The 18,490-nt window shown below is 43.1% G+C and overlaps 1 protein-coding gene across 2 annotated transcripts in view; it reads right to left on the reverse strand.

Moving 5' to 3' along the window:
• Nucleotides 1-18,490, reverse strand: part of ARSJ (arylsulfatase family member J) — a 93,158-nt gene that overhangs the window by 34,362 nt on the left and 40,306 nt on the right. The window contains exon 1 of one of the 2 annotated variants that reach the window (XM_053251839.1): nt 204-227. The exons of the other annotated variant lie outside the window; for it this stretch is intronic. The gene's annotated coding sequence lies outside the window, so the exon portion shown is untranslated. Of the gene's footprint in view, nt 1-203; nt 228-18,490 lie in introns of those variants that run through there. 2 annotated transcript variants of the gene reach the window in all.

The following is an 18,490-nucleotide window of genomic DNA, read 5'->3' on the forward strand; positions in this document are numbered from 1 at the left end:
TTGTAGTTTTCAATTTACAACCCATTTCAAGGTCCAATCCCGACTAACATGGGCCTGGATTGTCAATAAATTATTCACAACTTTGATTTCAGTTGTGCATCTTGAACATGCCTTTCCCTGATTCCATGCTGCATTTTGAACACACCTATCCCTGATTCAAGTACTCACTCCATCCCTGCCTGGGAATTCTCTGCACCAGTTACCTGCACAATGGGATGATTGGTGCTATATGTAATGGTTACAGCAAGAATATGGAGGTCAATTGCAGCAGACTGTACGTGGAGGCTGTTATGCATGTCCTTGCTTCCACTTGTCATTTTCTTATGCTTGGATTTGCTCACGTGGTGGTGATTCAGACTATGAATTCAATGATACAGGAAAACAGAATGTCACATCCTTTTTCCCCCAAAGTGAAAAGGTCCTTGTTCAAGAGAAGAAATATGTCGTGAGTGGGAAGATGAATTTCTTTTTTAATTCACTTGTGAGATACAGCATAACAAACAACCCAAAAGCCAGGTTAATGTGAATTCATGCCTGTTCAGATGAGGGTACTACTTTTTACATCACAATAATAAGTAAAAAGAAAATTAGTAAGCAGTAGAGTATAATTTACTATTGTCAGTCATTAGGTGACAAGTCTCAAAATTTAAGTCATGCTACACATTTTGTTAAATATTATATGTTTAGAAAAACAAAATTCTCATTTGAGCAGCAAAATAGTATAGTTACTTAACAGTCTGTATTTACCCAGACTAATGATGACCTGAAGGTAAGTACATTTGATCAATGATTAAAAGAAGACTTTAAAGTAAAGTAAAAGAAGATATTACATCTTTCACCGGGGAGGAGAGGAAACCTGATAAGGCCACAGACATCTGACACAGACACTCCAGAACCCTGGCCCCACGCTATGTAACAATGCAAATGGCAGCCAGTCCCATAGCATTTAACACTAAGCATAATAGAGTGCAGCAAGGGATGGTTTAAGCAGGGTGGGAAGGAATGATGTATTTGTGATTTCCCTGAGGTCTTTTGGAGGGCCCTTATTCCCATCCTTGCCCTAGCACCCCAGGTGGCCACTAGATAAGTTTAATTAGATGGATGTCTAATTGCTCCAGCTGTACCATTAGGGCTAAATCCACACTCAAATACCCAGAGAATCAACAAGTGCCAGAACCTACAAATGCAGTTTGGCTCTTCTATATTAAGAGATATAACTGAGTTACAGTTCAACTAGCTTCCAATCTTTAACTATGCTGGGTTAGTGTACACTTTGATAGTATCTAGGTTGGGGTTAGGATTATTAGTTAAGTATTAGTCAGAACGCTTTTATTTATGTTTAATTTATTTTTACACTTATATCTCACTCTTCCTCTGAGGAGCTCAGAGCAGTGTACATGGTTATTTTTATCCTCACAACAACCCTGTGAAGTAGGTTAGGCTGAGAGATACATGACTGGGCCAAAGCAACCCAGTGAGTTTCATGGTTAAGTGGGGATTCAAACTTGGGTTTTCCCTGTCCTAGTCCAACACTCTAACCACTACACTATGCTGACTCTCTCTGAAGGCTCATTGGCCGATTCAGATACAAACGATAGTATGTAATTTCTATAACTGAATATGTAGCATTCCAACACTCTCCTCCTGAAACCACCACCCCCCAACAGCCATGAGCCCCAAAGCTTATTAAAAGGCTCCTGTTTCAAGCTACCTGGAGCATACCTGTCAGGGAATTGAGATACACTGCAGCATTTTATTGTGTGTTCTCATTTGCTTATAATATGTTCACAAATTATTCCAAAGGAAGCATTTTTTCACCCAACCCATAGAAGTGAATGCAGTTATAGAAGGGCCTGAAAATCAAATTTAGATCATTATTGAGTGACTTATAACAACACATTATAAAACATAAAACATGCATTTATAACACATATTCATATTTTGCAACAACACTTCCAGAAAATGTACTTTTCATTAGTCTATCCTTCACCTACCATTATACCTTCACATGGGATCACACTCAAATAATGTCAAAGAAAAATGAATGGTTTGAGGTCTCTTTTTCATTGCAGGCTAAGAACAGTTACAGAAAGGGTGATTTAGAAAGCCCTTTCAGACTCTTTGTCATGAACTATGAACAGTTTGGGAAACTTTAGGATTTATATTTTAGCAGTTGCTGAACTTTAAAGTTAAAGGGAAATATGAACCACTGCTGGCCTTAAAGGTCCCAAATTCAGGCATATCAACCAATCTTAGGTCACCTTAGGCTAGCCAATACCATAGGCCGTAGTGACAGCTTGCAGCAAACAACCTAGCCAATATAGCAACTGGCAGCCGCTCTCACTAGACTCAATCCAAATCTCTCTGGATGAAAAGGCAATTCCATTTTTTCCAAGCTACGTTTTCCAGAGCAGGAGAAAAGACAGAAAACAACAGCTGGAGATCCCAGAAATACTGAAACGGGAGAAAGTTTGCAAGGCAAAATGAAAACTGGCTGACATTCTACACAGCCTTAGGAGCAGGTAAACTATCTGCCCTGAAGGCTTACCTTGCAGAGTAGCACACAGGAACAAGAATGGGGATGTGATTTTGCTTCTCTCCCCTCCCTGCAAAAGCCCCAGGCTGCACAGCCCTCAGGGACATGTTTCTACAAACAAACAAGGCTTTTGCAGAGAGGGGAGAGAACTGAAAATCATGTCCCCCTTCCCCTCTTTGTAAGCTTCTCTGCAAGGCAAACCTGCAGGGCAGATAGTTTACCTGCTCCTTGCAAGGATGGAACTCTCGTCCACCCTCCTAAGACTGTGGAGAATGTCACTGAACTTAATGCAGGGAAAACATGAGGCCCATTCACACATTATATTAAACACTCGTACAAGTGTATAGTGTGCACAGGTATGGATCTGTACAATGGTACAGGTATTCACATGTTATGTTGAATGCAGGTACAGAAATACACTTCCTATCTATGGCATGTATTTGAAGGGCCTGTATCCAGGTTCACTTTTTAAATGAACACAGGTACAGTCATTCACACCAGGGTTCTCTCTAATTTTTTAATCTGTGTGCGGAATTAGTTTTGTTCTGGGTGGCAGTATCAAGGCAGTATGTGTGCACGTGTATTCAGAGTGGGGCCTTCCTGAGTCAACCTGAGTGGAATCTAAAATTAACTGAGCAGACATCAAAAATTGCATGAGCACAAGTACATGTGCACGCTTTAGAGGGAACATTGATCCACACCAACATATGTACGAGTGCACAGTCATCTATACACTTGTACAGCATAATGTCTGAGTCATGCTACAGATACTGTTAGTTAAGAGATCTGATTATCTTAGTAGAGGTGTACAACCTGTTCTGGATGGATTTGACTCCCCTCAAAGCAGCAGGTCTACAGCTCCGGGGTATTCCTAGATCTGATGCTATTACTGGATACGGAGCCACATTTTTCTGCTGGACGTTTTGTGAGCTCTGTACTGGCCCATGTGCTGTTCATCTTGGAAGAGGGACTAGAGGGGAAGCTTATCATATCTGCAGATGACACAAAAATATAGTGTCAGCAGGTGGCCGGGGTGGGGGTGGGGGTCTTAGAAGACATCTTGACAGGCTCAAACATTGGGCCAACAAGATTACATTCAACAGAGAAAAATATAAACTCAAACATTTACATGAGGAAAATCAAATGCAGAAGTTTAGGATGGAAGAGCTCTGGCTTGGCGGCACCACACTGAAAAGGATCCAGATTCGTTAGTGGACCACAAGTTGGACCACAAGTTAGTTGACCACATTGTAAAAGCCGGCTCTATGACCCTGTTAATTGAGCAAAGAGCCACCTTTTAAAGTGGCGATTCTCTAAGATTTAGCCAGTGGAGAGCAACTAGCCCTATCCAACCCCAGCACAGCATCCTGCCAGTGGCTGTTCCTGGTGTCTGCCTTATGTTTCATTTTAGATTGTGAGCCCTTTAGGGACAGGGAGCCGTCTTATTAATGTATTTTTTATTTTTCTATGTAAACCGCTTTGGGAATTTTGTTGAAGAGCGGTATATAAATATCAGTAGTAGTAGTAGTAGTAGTAGTAGTAGTAGTATGAAGCAGCTGCTAAAATAGCTAAAGCAATCTTGGGCTCATTGAACAGAGACAACGTCCAGATCATGAGGAATAATATGTTGATTCTGTTCTGCATGGGTCAAACCTCACTTGGACTACTGTGTCCAGTTCCAGAGTCCCCCCTCTTTTTTTCCTTTTTATTTCAATAAGATTGCAACAGTGCATATTACAAAATCAAGGATAGCAATTATATATGTGAATATAACTGGGAAAGAAAAGAAAAGCAATCCCTTAAGCAAAACTTAAAAATAAAATAAAATACAACCTACCTAGGAAAAAGAAAGGGAAGAAAACAAGAAAAAGTGCGGGAAAACCCACCTACTTTTAAGGATATATATCTTTTGTTTTCAAGGCAAAAACAATTCTTAAAATCCAACCAGGATTTTAAGACACTGATAAACTGAAATGAGTTCAGAAGAGGACAACAAATCTTGAGGTGCGAGGGATGGATAAAGGGGCTGGATAAGTTTGGCCAGCAGAAGAGGACACTAAGGTGAACTAGGCGAGAGGGGTAGTGGGGTGGCAAGAGGCACTTTTAAAAACAAAACGGCAGGTGCTTATCAGCATTAGGGCAGCACCTGCAAGCTGCCCCAAGCAGTGGTACTCTGCCCGGAATCCCATGTGGGGTGGTGATGCTCCGAGCACAAACACAGAAGCGAGGGCCACGCTGCTGCCCCACACGGGATTCCAGGCAGAGCGCCGCTGCTTGAGGCAGCTTGCAGGTGCTGCCATAAAGTTGGAAAGCACTTGTTGATTTGCTTTTAAAGGGGCCTCGCGCTGTCCTGGAGCTGCCCTCATTGGCCGCTAGTGCTCAAGTGATATATAATTACTGTAGCTGAAGGTCTGTCACACTGAGGAAGGAGAAGACTTGTTCTTTGTTGTTCCTGAGGGTAGGACTAGAGCCAATGAGTTGAAATTATAAGGAAGCAGATTCAGGCTGTATATTTAGGAGAAATTTCCTGGCTGTCAGAGCTGTTTGACTATGGAACAGTCTTCCCTGCACAGTGGTGGGCTGTCCTTAACTATGGGTTTCAGATGGAGACTGGACAGCCAACTGTTAGGGTTGCTGTAGCAGATTCCTCCACTGAGATGAGGGTTGGACCAGAAGACCTATAAGGTCCCTCCAACTCTAAAACTAATCAGCCTATGTTGACCAGGCAAAGGCAGTGGGCTAGGGGTATCTTGTACTAATTACAATTGGTATGCCAATTGTGCCTCTTTCTTGGAAAGCTGGACTTGGCCTCCATTATTCATGCTCTAGTCACCTCCAGGTTGGATTGCTGAATATGCTTTACACGAGGCTGCCTTTGAAGACAACTTGGAAACTTCATCTGTCATTAAGGCCCTTCTCTGTCTGAAGTGTGGTGAGTGGGCTCAAGAGACAGGACCTTTTCAGAGGTGGTGCCCAGAATGCGGAATGATCTTCCTGAAAAGGTTTGCCTGCCCCCAACACTGCCTACTTTTCAATATGAAAGCTATATCATTTGTGGGACTTTCGGAACTTCTTGTCTCTCTGATATTATTTTAATCTACAGCTGATCTTATGGATACTATTTGAAATTGGTTTTTTGTTGTGTTACTGATTTATACTGGGTGTACTATATGCAGAAAGATGGCACATACAACAGTAGTGTAGAAATACAAGACTAGTTCTACTGAATTCAACTGACATTAGACTTGACCTTCAATCAACCTTCCTTTCTTTTACTGACTTTTTCCAGATGTCTCTTAATAAAGACCACCTTTCTATGTGTGTGTATTTTTTTTTAAATTTCAGGCATCGCATCGGTATTTGGCTCTGCCCATTTGACCAAGTATTTTTCTATACCTCTTATGCTCTCAACAGATTTATGTGGGACTGAATTTAAATTCTCATAACATTAATTTAGAAGTGATGACACAACACACTGATTAGAGGACATTGTATGCCTGATATGAAATAAATCCACTTCTCTCCTTTCCATGACCCTTGGAAGTTTTATTATTTCAATTACTGCCTAGAGTCCATAGACAGCCACGCTAGAGGGTAGATTGCCAATAGCTATCTCTCTGCCCTTTCTCTGCTGCAGAACTGAAAACTCGATGTTTATCTACCACATCAGATGCAGGAGACGTCAGGTGCCATCTTAATTTCAATTATGGCAGTTACTGAGGGGTAGGAAAAAGAAAGCAGTTCATTAACAAAGCTGAGCACTATACTTAATATACTGAGAATAATCTCTCCTAAAGATAAGTTCAAGGGGGGGGAAAGAGCATCTGGCATATTTGTCCTTAAAAAATGTAAGCTGGATTTAGTATATTCAATATAAGAGACAGATCATTTCATGCTGATGTGTCAGTTTTCTGCTAAGTCACATAAGCTACCACTTCCCCCTTTATTTATACAGCAATACATAAATATTTTGTGAATTACATTTCTTTGATCCATGGAATGAATCTAGGCTGTCTCCTTGCATGCTTGTGTCATTTGTGTTATTGCAGACTCATTACATCTTCTAAAGTCAACAAAGAGTGATCCCACACACACAAAAAAAGCAAGAAGAAATAAAAAGAAAACCAACTCCATGGCTTACACTGCAGAACAGTAAGCTCCCCACTTGGCAACATTAGGAGAAAGATGTATTAAAATGGATCTGCTGCACATTGTGTCTGATGATAAAGGAGATGGCTGAGATCAGCCAGTGTAAACTTAGAGAACCAGCAGAAATGCTATTGATGGCTGTCAAGGCCATACTGGTAGGACAGCTCCAGAACCGAGGGCTGGAGCTAGTCACAGGAACTAAAAACAACAGAAGGTTCTGGTAAGAACAAATCCGCCTACTTTCCTTCCATTGTCATTTTAATTGATAATTTCCATCTTCAAATTCATTCACTTGTTACTGTTAAAGACCATATTTAATATGCAGGATACAGTAAAACAGAGCCTCTTCTATAGAAACAGAGTGCACCATGCATAGGTGGAGGATGGCAATGAGATAATGACATCAGTATAAAACATGCTGTTGAAATGTCCCTATTGGACACTACAACTGTACTCAATTTGATCCAGATTGGTTGAGGTAGAACAAAGTTGTTAACATGTATGCCAAGTTTGGTGCAAATCAGTTAGGTGGTTCAAATTGGTCCAGGCATTGTGAAGATGTAAGGGACACACATAAATGGATGGATACACACACGGACAGCAAGGTGATCTCATAAGGCTACTTTCCATGAGGAAAGTAAGTTAAAAGCACATCAATGAAATGTCCTTATGGAGCACTACAACTGTACTCAATTTGATCCAAATTGGTCCAGGGAGGAGATCTAGTCTTGTGGTAGCCAGCATGACCTGTCCCCTTAGCTAAGCAAGGTCTGCCTTGGTTGCATATGAATGGGAGACTAGAAGTGTGAGCACTGTAAGATATTCCACTTAGGGGATGGAGCCACTCCGGGAAGAGCAGAAGGTTTCAGATTACCACCCTGGCTTCTCCAAGATAGGGCTGAGAGAGATTCCTGTCTGCAACCTTGGAGAAGCCACTGCCACTCTGTGTAGACAATACTAAGCCAGATAGACCAATGGTCTGACTCAGTATACGGCAGCTTCCTATGTTCCAAACTTGTTAGTGGGGGAGACACACACAGCTGCCATCTAGAAATGGGTTCTGGAATTCATTTTTGGGATATCAATGTTTAATGTCCTCTATAATCCTAACATGTATGCCAAGTTTGGTGAAAATCAGTTACGCAGTTTACACAGTAGCCCACTTCCACCTCAAAGGTTCATGCACCCACCATCTTGATTGGGGTGAATGATGTAATCACATAATACACTGTTGAGGTGTCTCTATGTGTCACCACAACTGTACAAAATGCCTGTATCAGACACTGGAAAGTTGTTAGGGGTGCACACAGACGTTCAGCAAGGTGATCTCAAAAGACTACTTTCTATATGGTAAGTATGCTAAAAACCACACTAGATTCCCCAAGCACAGCTGACAGTCCTTGATGTATGATACTCAGGCAAAGCAAGCCAAGATCAGAACTCCAGGCTGTTTCTGTGGCATATAGTTCAAGCTCTTCTGAACAGGGAAACAGAGAAGGAAGCTAGTCAGAGAGACAAGGGTTCCAGGGAAGAGGCACAAATGGAATGTGACAAATAATAGACCAATCTAAGAATCTTAAGCAACAGCCGCAATGCCATAGAAACACTGACCTCTGAGGCTTCAGCCTGGATTTCCTGGGAGCCTTACTAAATAGTCTGAGCAGCCTATGAGGCTGTAGCTGTCCAATAAACTACAGAAAGGGCTAAGGCAATAGAACAAACAGGGCCAGATAAGTCCAATTTAGCGACTTAGTCCTGATTGGGGGAGGCTACCTCACTGCACCATATGGGTGAAGGCAGGACTATCCATTTTTCATGTCCTACCAGCTCTATAATGAAAGAAAATCACTTAAACATGGAGGTTGTGCAAATGACCAGAATCACACCCGGGAGGTGAGCGTGGCAGAGAACCAGAGGAGGAAGTACTCCGGCATCCCACAATGCACCACACCAGGAGCGTGGTGCATTGAGGAATTCTCCCTTAGGCAAGCACTCTTGCCACTGAGCTCAGTATATGCTCAGGCTGCAGATGACCCTAAACATGACCCTGGTGACAGGGTAAAGTGATAAGGCTAAAGGCCAGGGTAAAAGGTTGGGTCGGTTGGGAGGGCAGTGGGCAGTGGTTCCTCCCTTGAAGGAACTTATGCTGCTGTAGTAAAGGTTCTAAACAACATCATGTTCTCATTTTTTCACATGCTACCCTTTTCTTTTCCAAAGGTTTTACTGCAGCAGAAATTTTTGAAGTTAAACCATACGGCTGGGTGGAGAATTAACACACATCTTCAATCATTTCATGGTGGGTGACCACAAATGTATCCAAGTCTTTAGAATACGTCACCTCATAGGGCTGTGCATAGAACTGGAACAATAAAGTGATACAAGCCATATCAGGGCATTTTCCCTTAGAAATTGTTCTGATGAAAAATTGTATTGGCATTGCAGTCTAGGGACTATTTTGCCCCAGTAATGGACCAGGAAAATGATGCAACATAATGATGTTGTTTCTTGCCCTGGTGCATGCTAGGGCGAGGAGATGGAGGGAAAGGTGACGATTTGAATTTGTGTCACTGTTATTGCCTTTTGGGCAGCTGCTTTCTTCAGGGAATACCAGATCTTCAGTACAGGTAACCCCACCCCCTCCCATGCCCAATACTTTATTTCCAAGCTTTTAAAAGTTATTTTAATTTGATCAGTAAGCTAAACATTGCTGCACCTCTTTCAGGGCAAATGTAACAAAGGCAGAAAACTGGATTAAAGCAAACATGGATTCAAGGGCCTTTACCTCGATAATTTGCTTCTAGAGGCTTCCAGAATTTAATCTCAGCAACTTGTACCTCATCCTCTGGCAAGAAAAGGTAAGTACCCTATTCCTATTCATATTGTGGCAAAAGAAAAGTTTTGTACACTCTCCAAATGGCAGGGAAATTTCATCTAAAATAACCTGATTTAAAAGGGTTTTATTATGGACTCAATAATACATAAGGTAATACAAAAGAAAAGGCTGAGGAATAAGAGACATCATTGCTGATGCACGCTGGATAATTGAGAAAGCCAAAGAATTTTTAAAAAAAAGTCAATATGTGCTTTATTTACTATAGGAAAGCGTTTGATTGCATCAACCATGTCAAGTTGAGGAATATCTTTATATATATTTCTCTAAGGCGTACCTGTGGCTAATCCCTTGTGTGTCAGCTCTCACAAGAGTTTGCGAACAGCTGGCAGATAGTGACAGGTATGGGTGGCCTTTGGCTGAAGCTGGTTTTCCACCCTCCAGGCGTAGCTCCACTTGCTATTACTCCAGGTGGAAAAGAGAGTTGGATGAAGGGCTGCACCACTATGGTTTCTCCCCTCTTGCAATAACTCTGGGGTATGAAAATGCCAGGGTCAAACTCAGACAAAGAATATATGATATAGAGCATCAAATTGATCAGGGCTTAATTCCTGTTGGTGTCTAAACCAGATAATCGTGCCAAAACACTGCAGAGCTCTGACACAGGCGCGATGCAATGCCTTGCAATCAGCAGTCCTGAAAGGGAGATATTAAAAAATCCCCTACAAAGAACGTACCTGTCTCTGCAAATCAGGTGATATTGAAACAATGGCTCATGTGCTCCTCCAGTGCTAGTTTTACTAAGATACACAGTGTCTACATATAACCCCGTTTATTAATTGCCATCCAGGTTGTACGGACTCTTTTTATCTTGATTATCTTTTAAATAACCAAAATGACCTGAAATCCTATCATGTGGCTACGTTCTGTTTGATAGCCAATAAAATCCTCCAGGAGTTCGTTAAGAATCATTGTTAACTGATCTGTATGCTTAAGTATGTGCTTAACCACTGTATTATAAATCTGTAGGTTATGTAGGTTTTTGTTGGACTTCTGTTTGTAAACTGTGCTGGTCTGTGATAGTAATAAAGGAATTGAATTGGACGGGGGAAAGATAATGGTGGTGGCAGCTGGCAGGTGGGGGAAAATGGCAATGAACTGTGGTGGGTGGCCAGCACAGAAAACAGCAGTGACGGACAGGTGTGGGGGAAGGGACGGAAGAAGGTGGAGTTGGTGGGCGGGCAGAAAAAGGCGGAAGGCAAGGGAGGAGAAAACTGTGGTGGCTGGCGGGCAGTGGAGCCTCTCTCTCCCGTCTGCCTGTTGGCCCAAAGGAAGGATGGCTTGGCTGCCGGGCAGAAGAAGGCACCGCTGGGTGGAAGGTGGTGCCAGCTGGCCAGCAGACAGAACCAGTGGCGGCGGGCGGTAGAGAGGGTGCCACACTCCCTGTCTGGCCCGCCTGATGGGCAGCAGAAGGCAACGGTGGCCAGCCGGCGAAACTGGTGGCGGGCACTCTCTGGCCCACCTGCAGACCAAAAGGAAGGATGGCCTAGTGGCAGCACCGTCGGGGGGGGGGGCTTCATCAGGGTCAGGTGGGTGGGGAATGGGGGAGAACTAGAGTGCAGATGTTCTGCGCCCAGCCCAGCTAGTTCTTAGGAAAATGGGCATCTCAGAACATCTCACTGTTCTCATGAGAAACCTATACACAGGACAGGAAGCCACAGTCCAGACAGAACATGGTGAAACAGACTGGTTCCAGATTGACAAAGGAGTAAGACAAGGCTGTATACTTTCTCCTTCTTTATTCAACTTATATGCTGAACATATACTGAGAGAAGCTGGATTGGAAGAAAATGAGCATGGTTTTAAAGTTGGAGGAAGAAATATCAATAACCTGCGCTACGCTGATGACACAACTCTGATAGCTGAGAATGTGGATGATCTGCAAGATCTAGTAGAAAGTCAAGAAGCACAGTGAAAAAATGGGACTATGACTAAATGTAAAGAAGACTAAACTAATGACAACGGGTACAGCAACCTCAGAACTGATAATGAAGACATTGAAGTGCTGGATAGTTTCTGCCTTTTAGGATCGACCATCAACAGTAAAGGATCCAGGAGTCAAGAAATACGCTGCAGACTAGCACTTGGTAGGGTTGCAATCAGAGGTGTAACGGGGGGAAACGGCGCCCAGGGCAAGCTCTGCCCTGAAATTGCGCCCTCCCCCCGCCTCCCCCCAGGCCCCCACATACCTGCGCAGGCGCCCCCCTGGCCGGAGTGAGCGCGGCGGTGGCGGGCGGTGGCAGATCGCGCGGCGGTGGTGGGAGTGAGCGCGGCGGTGGCGGATCACCGACTCGTGCGGCAGTGGCGGGAGGTGGCGGATCGCCGACTCGTGCGGCGGTGGCGGGCGGCGGCGCCGGCAGATCGCCGAGTGCGGCGGTGGCGGATCGCCGAGTGCAGACAGCAGAGTGATGCCGAGGCCTGCCATCTGGCCTGGTGTCGCTTCCCCGTGGGAAGCCGCCACCGCCGCGCGATCCGGGGGGTCGGGGGGCATGCCACTTTTTGGCGCGCCTCCCCATGTGGCCCACCAGAGTGGCGCCCAGGGCACGTGCCCTGCCTGCCCCCCTATTGTTACGCCCCTGGTTGCAATGAAGGCCCTGGAAAGGATATTTAGATGTTGTGATGTGTCTATATCTAAAAAGATTAGAATTATTCAGACAATGGTTTTCCCTGTGACACTCTGTGGATGTGAAAGCTGAACTTTGAAGAAACAAGATAGAAAAAGTATTGATTCTTTTGAACTTTGGTGCTGGAGAAGACTTTTGAGGATACCATGGACAGCCAGGAAAACAAACAAATGGATCATAGAACAAATCAATCCAGAATTTTCACTCGAGGCACAAATTACCAGGCTCAAACTACCATACTTTGGACACATTATGTGAATACCCAGCTCCCTTGATAAGTCCATAATGCTGGGGAAAGTTAAAGGAAAGAGAAGAAGAGGACTACCGGCAGCAAGGTGGATTGACTCAATTACGACAGCAATGAATTCACCACTGAGAGAACTTAAAGGCCAAGTTGAAGACAGATCATCCTGAAGAGAATCTATCTATGTGGTCACTAAGAGTTGACACTGACTTGATGGCACTTAATCCGCACAAAAAAAAAAAAAAAATGCAAGCATAACCTAAGCATATAGCCTGGTCAGATGTCACCATCCAAACACTGTATGAGAAGAAGTGACACCTGGATTTGCATGCCCCATCCTGCCCCATCTGCTGTACCCTTCTCACTTCCCTGGATAATCAACATCTGACTTGGCTGTTCATCCATTCTGACCAAAGACCAGCTTCATCTGTATCTGGGATCTCAATAAACCCTCAGATGTATAGTGAGTTCAGTAAGATGCCTAATGAAGATGTATTCTGAATCTGGCTGCTTCGGACATTACTTTATGTTTAGGAAGAGGGGCAGAGAATGTCGGGACATACATACAGCCACAACACACTGCCTTTCATACCAACTTAGACAAGTAAATTTTTTATCATGTCACCGCCCTTCATCACCCCACTGAGGCATGCTGTTCGTTTTACCTTCCTCACCCCACTGGGGCATGTTTTTTCTTTCCCCTCTTCCTTTGGTCCCTGATGTGAGCCAGAAATGTCTTTGCTGCCAAAGCCTGCCTCGGTAGTGTAGTCTAAGAGCACCCTCCTGCAGATGAGTGGGGATGGGGTGGGGCATCATTTTGTCCTTTACCTCAAGCAGCAAAATGTTTTGGTCTGTCCTTGTTCTAACATTTTCTTATGCATCAGCCTCCTGTCCTAAGGGTATCTGAATCACAACATATTTTTTACATACTTGAAGTTCAAATTATGGAGATATATTTATATAAACTCTCACTGTGCTTTTATGCACTTTTGGCATTGTGACATTGCCAACATACAGTACAAAAGGGCTGACTCTATAAATTTTTTCATGGGTGATAATGAGACAGCAATGGGGAAGAAGGAGACAGCAACCTCTTTGGTACCAAAAGAACATATGTGATTACATATTTCACAGCATGTCATCCATCAAGTTGCACAGCAGCTTTGAACAGGATTATTTTACTATCTAGTGAACAAGAGATGCTACCTGAGAGAGCTCTATTCTTTAAATAACAATGTCTATCCTACATGTATAAACTCCTTTCCTGTTGCCAGACAATGATTCCTCCTACTTAACTCTTGAGGAATGTGCTTGCAAGATGTCTCAGAAACTCCAGGTCAAACACTTTCCAATTATGGTGAGCTCTTCCCATTGCTTTATAAACAATAGTCAGTGGCCTGATGTGGCTTATACATAAATATCTCCAGAAGCCTTCACAGGGGCGGGGGGAGAACCTAGCTGCAAATTCTGTTTTTGCAAATTCCTTTTCCTGGGGAAAGTCTAGAAACAAAAGAAATCTCATTAAGTCTATGAACTTCTGTGCTGAAAAACATTCGTTGATCACACCCCATTTCTAAGGGCTGATTTACGATAAAAGAAAGTACCTTTCTTCCAAAATGGAAGGGATTATGACTTCTCTGGGGGCTCATTTAATTGTTACTGCAGCAGGGTGGGTGTTACTTTTTCCATGGCCCTGTTGCATGCTGCTACTGTGCTAACATTTAAAAAATTGGAACCACAGGAACCCAGTTGTGTGGGTTCTTTTCATCCATTTGCTACTTGCTCAGAAGAGAGGGTGAAGATCAGGTGGGAAGGTTCCATGTCACTTGTCCTGCTTTCATGGTTTCAGGTTTCCAAATGTAGATAGATAGATAGATAGAACCCGTTACAACAATTAAAACATGTTCACAATACATAGAAAGAACAATTAAAACAATTTCAGAGAGTAAAACAATTAAACAGTTTAAAATTAGTTTTAATTAAAAGCCTGTAAAAACAGATGTGTCTTAAGGGTCTTTTAAAAAGCAATCAGAGATGGAGAAGCTCTTATTTTGACAGGGAGTGCATTCCAAAGCCCAGGGTCAGCCACAAAGAAGGCCCGGCCCTAAGTCGCCACCAGACAAGCTGGCAGCAACCATAACTGGACCTCCCCAGATGATCTTAACAGGCGGCAGGTTTCATGACAAAGAAGGGACTCTCTTAAGTACTCAGGAACTAAGGTGTTCAGGGCTTTATAGGTAATCACTGGGACTTTGTATTTTTCTCAGAAACATATTGGCAGCCCGGGCAATTGTTTCAGAATCAGTGTTATATGGTCCCTTCAGGTTGTCTCAGAGACCAACCTGGCTGCCGCATTCTGTACCAGTTATAGTTTTCGAAGTACGTACAAAGGCAGCCCCACGTAGAGTACTAGTACTACTGTACTATTTGTACATTAGTGAAGCCTGGAGGTCACCAGCATATGTACTACTGTTTTTAGGTCATTTACCTCCAGAAATGAGCATAGTTGACGTATCAGCTGAACCTGATAAAAAGTGCTCCTGCCCACTGCCTCAACCTGAAAAATCAGAGCGTGTTTTTGGATCCAGAAGCTCTCCCAAGCTATGCACCTGATTTTTCAGGGGGAGTGTAACCCCATCTAAACCATCTCTAGGGTCTTGACCCCGCACAATAAGTACCTCCGTCTTATCTGGATTCAACCTCAGTTTGTTATCCCTCATCCCACCATTACCGCTTCCAGGCAGGAATTTAAAGAAGTTATGCCATTTCCTGATGAAGATGATAAGGTGTGTCACTAGCATATTGATAACACCCTGCACCAAATCTCCCGATGATCTCTCCCAGCAGTTTCATTGTAGTGACATAATAGGGACAGATCCCCTTACACAAGAAGATTGTATCTCAAGGAGGGAAATTTAGTGTCTGTGTCTGGATCTCAGCCATGAAATGTAGTGTAATGCATGTGCCAGTCCTTGTGTAGAAGGCACAAGATAGCTATCTTGCTTGAAAGTTAGTGGCTTCTATAAAGCACTCTCTCTTCCTCTCATCTCTGCCAAACTCCTTGTTTTGATTAATGATATAATTAGCTTCATCACCTTATCAGCATTCTGTGTGAGAACCTTGCTTATTATATTCTCTCTTTGTGCACCCGTGTTTGCCATGCTTTGCTCAGGCATGTCTATTTGCCATCAAGTGAAGCTTATTTGTAATCAACAAAAGGCAGGCCCTTTAGAGCGGTAGTTGGGTCTCACTGATGGACTAGTGTGCACAGTGCCAGGGATCCTGCCAGAGCAACAGCCCCTACCACAATGGGATCCATGGTAGGGTGTGTGTTTTGAGGGATGTAAGCCTTTTACCCCTTTATCTTTCTCTCATCTATTTACCTTTCACCTGTGTGTGTGTCTATCCGTCGCGGACCTAGCAAATAACCTGTGTCCCCGGCACAACATCCATGTAGATGTTAAAGAACATTGGAGACTGTATGGAGTCTTGAGAAACTCCATACAGTATCTCTTGCTTTGCAGAGCAAGAGTCTCCAAGTTACACAATCTGGAATCTACCCACACAGTAGGAATGGAACCACTGTTGATCGGCACCACCACCTCCCTCAGGTGACCCAGAAGGATATCACATGGTACTGAAAGCCACTGAGAGATCCAAAATGATCAGCAGAGTCACACTCCCTCTGTGTCTATATCTAACTGGAGATCATGCAACAGGCTGACCAAGGCAGTCTCAACCCCATAGCCCACTCAAAAGGCAGTTTGAAATGTGTCTGGATAATCAGTTTCCTTCAAGACTGTCTGGAGCTGAGAGGCTACCACCCCCTCAATCACCTTGTCCAACTATGGGAAATTAGAGATGGGCCTATAGTTGCCTAACTCTGAGAGGTCCAATCCAACGTAGGTTTTTTCAAATATGGTCTATTGATAGCCTCATTAAGACAAGGAGGCATCCTACCCTTCCTCAGAGAAGCATTTATAATGTTTATGAGACCCTCTCTGGCAATCTGACTGTTAGATAAAATAAGCCAAGTTTGGCAAGGGTAAAGAGTACAGATGGTAGAACGCACAGTCTGAAAGTTTGTCTACATCTTCAGGAGTCACAAACTGAAAATGATCCAGTCTGACCACATAAGATGAATTGCATAACAGACACTGCCCTAATTGTACAATGTACAATGTACTTGTCTGAACATAAGATATTTTGTCCGTGAAAAAGCCACTAAAAGCTTCACAGTGGGAAGATGGTTCTAAATTTAGATTCAGTAGGAGAGGGGGCTCACAATAGCCCTCTCACAACCCTAGACAACTCCACTGAACTTGCAGATGCAATGTGAGCAGAAATTGCTTCTTTTCTTTCAGGGTCACGCCACGGCCCCACCGGATGTCAGGCAGAGTGCCACCGCACCACACAGGTTTGTGGGTGGAGCATAGCAGCTTGCATGTACTGCTTACATGCTGGTAAGCACCTGCTTATTACTCCTTAAACATACCACCTCTGGTGCTGCCCATCTGGCCGCTCCTGCCTCCCCCTGTAATGGCCTGCTGACCTACCAGCGCCACGTCTGGGACACAATCACTATTTCCATGCTAGTTCAGTAAATGTTGGGCCTCAATCAGGTTTAGAAATCACTAGTGGGGTTGTTGCAACAAAAGGAAGCAGGGTGGATGGATATACCATATAGTATCCCTGTTTACTACTTCTCAAAATTAGCTATACAACTTTAAATTTCTCTCTCTCTCTCAACTTGTTTGTCGATGGACAAACATTTCTCAGTCTGATTGTGAAGAGAATCAGAAATTATTATTATTTTATTTACTGGATAATCAATGGAAATAACTCCACTATTTTCCAAGAGTTATCAGGCAGCTTGTAAGGTTTCAAGATACATGCTGAAGGCGCTGTACACAGGTGCCTTAATTGTCCCTGAGAAATTCTCAACACTATCCATATCTGAAAACCTCTTGGAAATTCAACTGTTCCAACCCCACACTCACACCCCCAATAACAAGCACACATAGGAACAAGAGGAGATTTAGATGTAGATAGGGGATCAGAAACTACATACACCATTTGCAATTAACAATGGTAAATACTGACTCAAAGAAATAGAGAATGATACCCAGTAAGCAAAAAGCTGCTTGTTCGGGTAGCCTGCTCACTGGTTCACAGCAATCAATAGGGGTTTCAGCACCTAACTAAGGGTTTAGAGTTAAAGAAACGATGTGCATGTGCCGACAAATCAGCTGGCTTTGAAGCTCATGTAGCTTCATAGCAACAAATGAGAGTTTCAGCAAGAGTAAACATTTTAAAATTAAAGAACTTTTGTGCATACTCCTATAAAGAAGTTGGCCTTGGGCACCTGGTCTACTGAACACTGACAATGCATGAAGAAAATCTCATTTAATATCTGTGCCAAATAACTTTTCAGGGAAATGCTCTTCAATTTGTTATACATCTCAGCATTGTTAGCTGCATAAATTTTGTATTCTGAACCTTGTAATCACAAGCTTTGGCAATATCATTACTTAAACGCTCTGCTCCTGGCAGCATTAATCTCTGCTGAATGTCTGCAGAGGTTTGGGTTGGAAAGCCCAGCAATAGTTACAGAGATTCTCATGAAATTTTCTTCGGCATTCCATAAACCAGTAGATGGATTATGTCCTGAAGCCATTTTATAGACACTGTGACACTTTGTAATATAATGTTTAAAGTTACAATCCACAAAAGTATCCAAAAGTCTTCATTAAAAAAACCAAAAACGTACAAACCCATACCACAATATTATTTGACTAAAACTTCAGTCCATAAAGCATGAAATTCAACTGTTCCAACCCCACACCCTTGTTGCCTTGTACTTTATCTTACATTATGATGAGCTAAAAAGGATCAGAAGAACAATAACAATATCTATCACCTCCCCTCATAATTCACTATTGCCCTAAACTTCATATTCAGTGGGTTGTATCCCAATAACTTCTATGAATGGAAGAAGTTTTGTTTGTGCAAAGTGGCGCTATTTTTGCGAGGGTAAACTGTGCCTG

The sequence above is a fragment of the Hemicordylus capensis genome, chromosome 5, assembly GCF_027244095.1.
Source record: "Hemicordylus capensis ecotype Gifberg chromosome 5, rHemCap1.1.pri, whole genome shotgun sequence".
NCBI lineage: Eukaryota > Metazoa > Chordata > Lepidosauria > Squamata > Cordylidae > Hemicordylus > Hemicordylus capensis.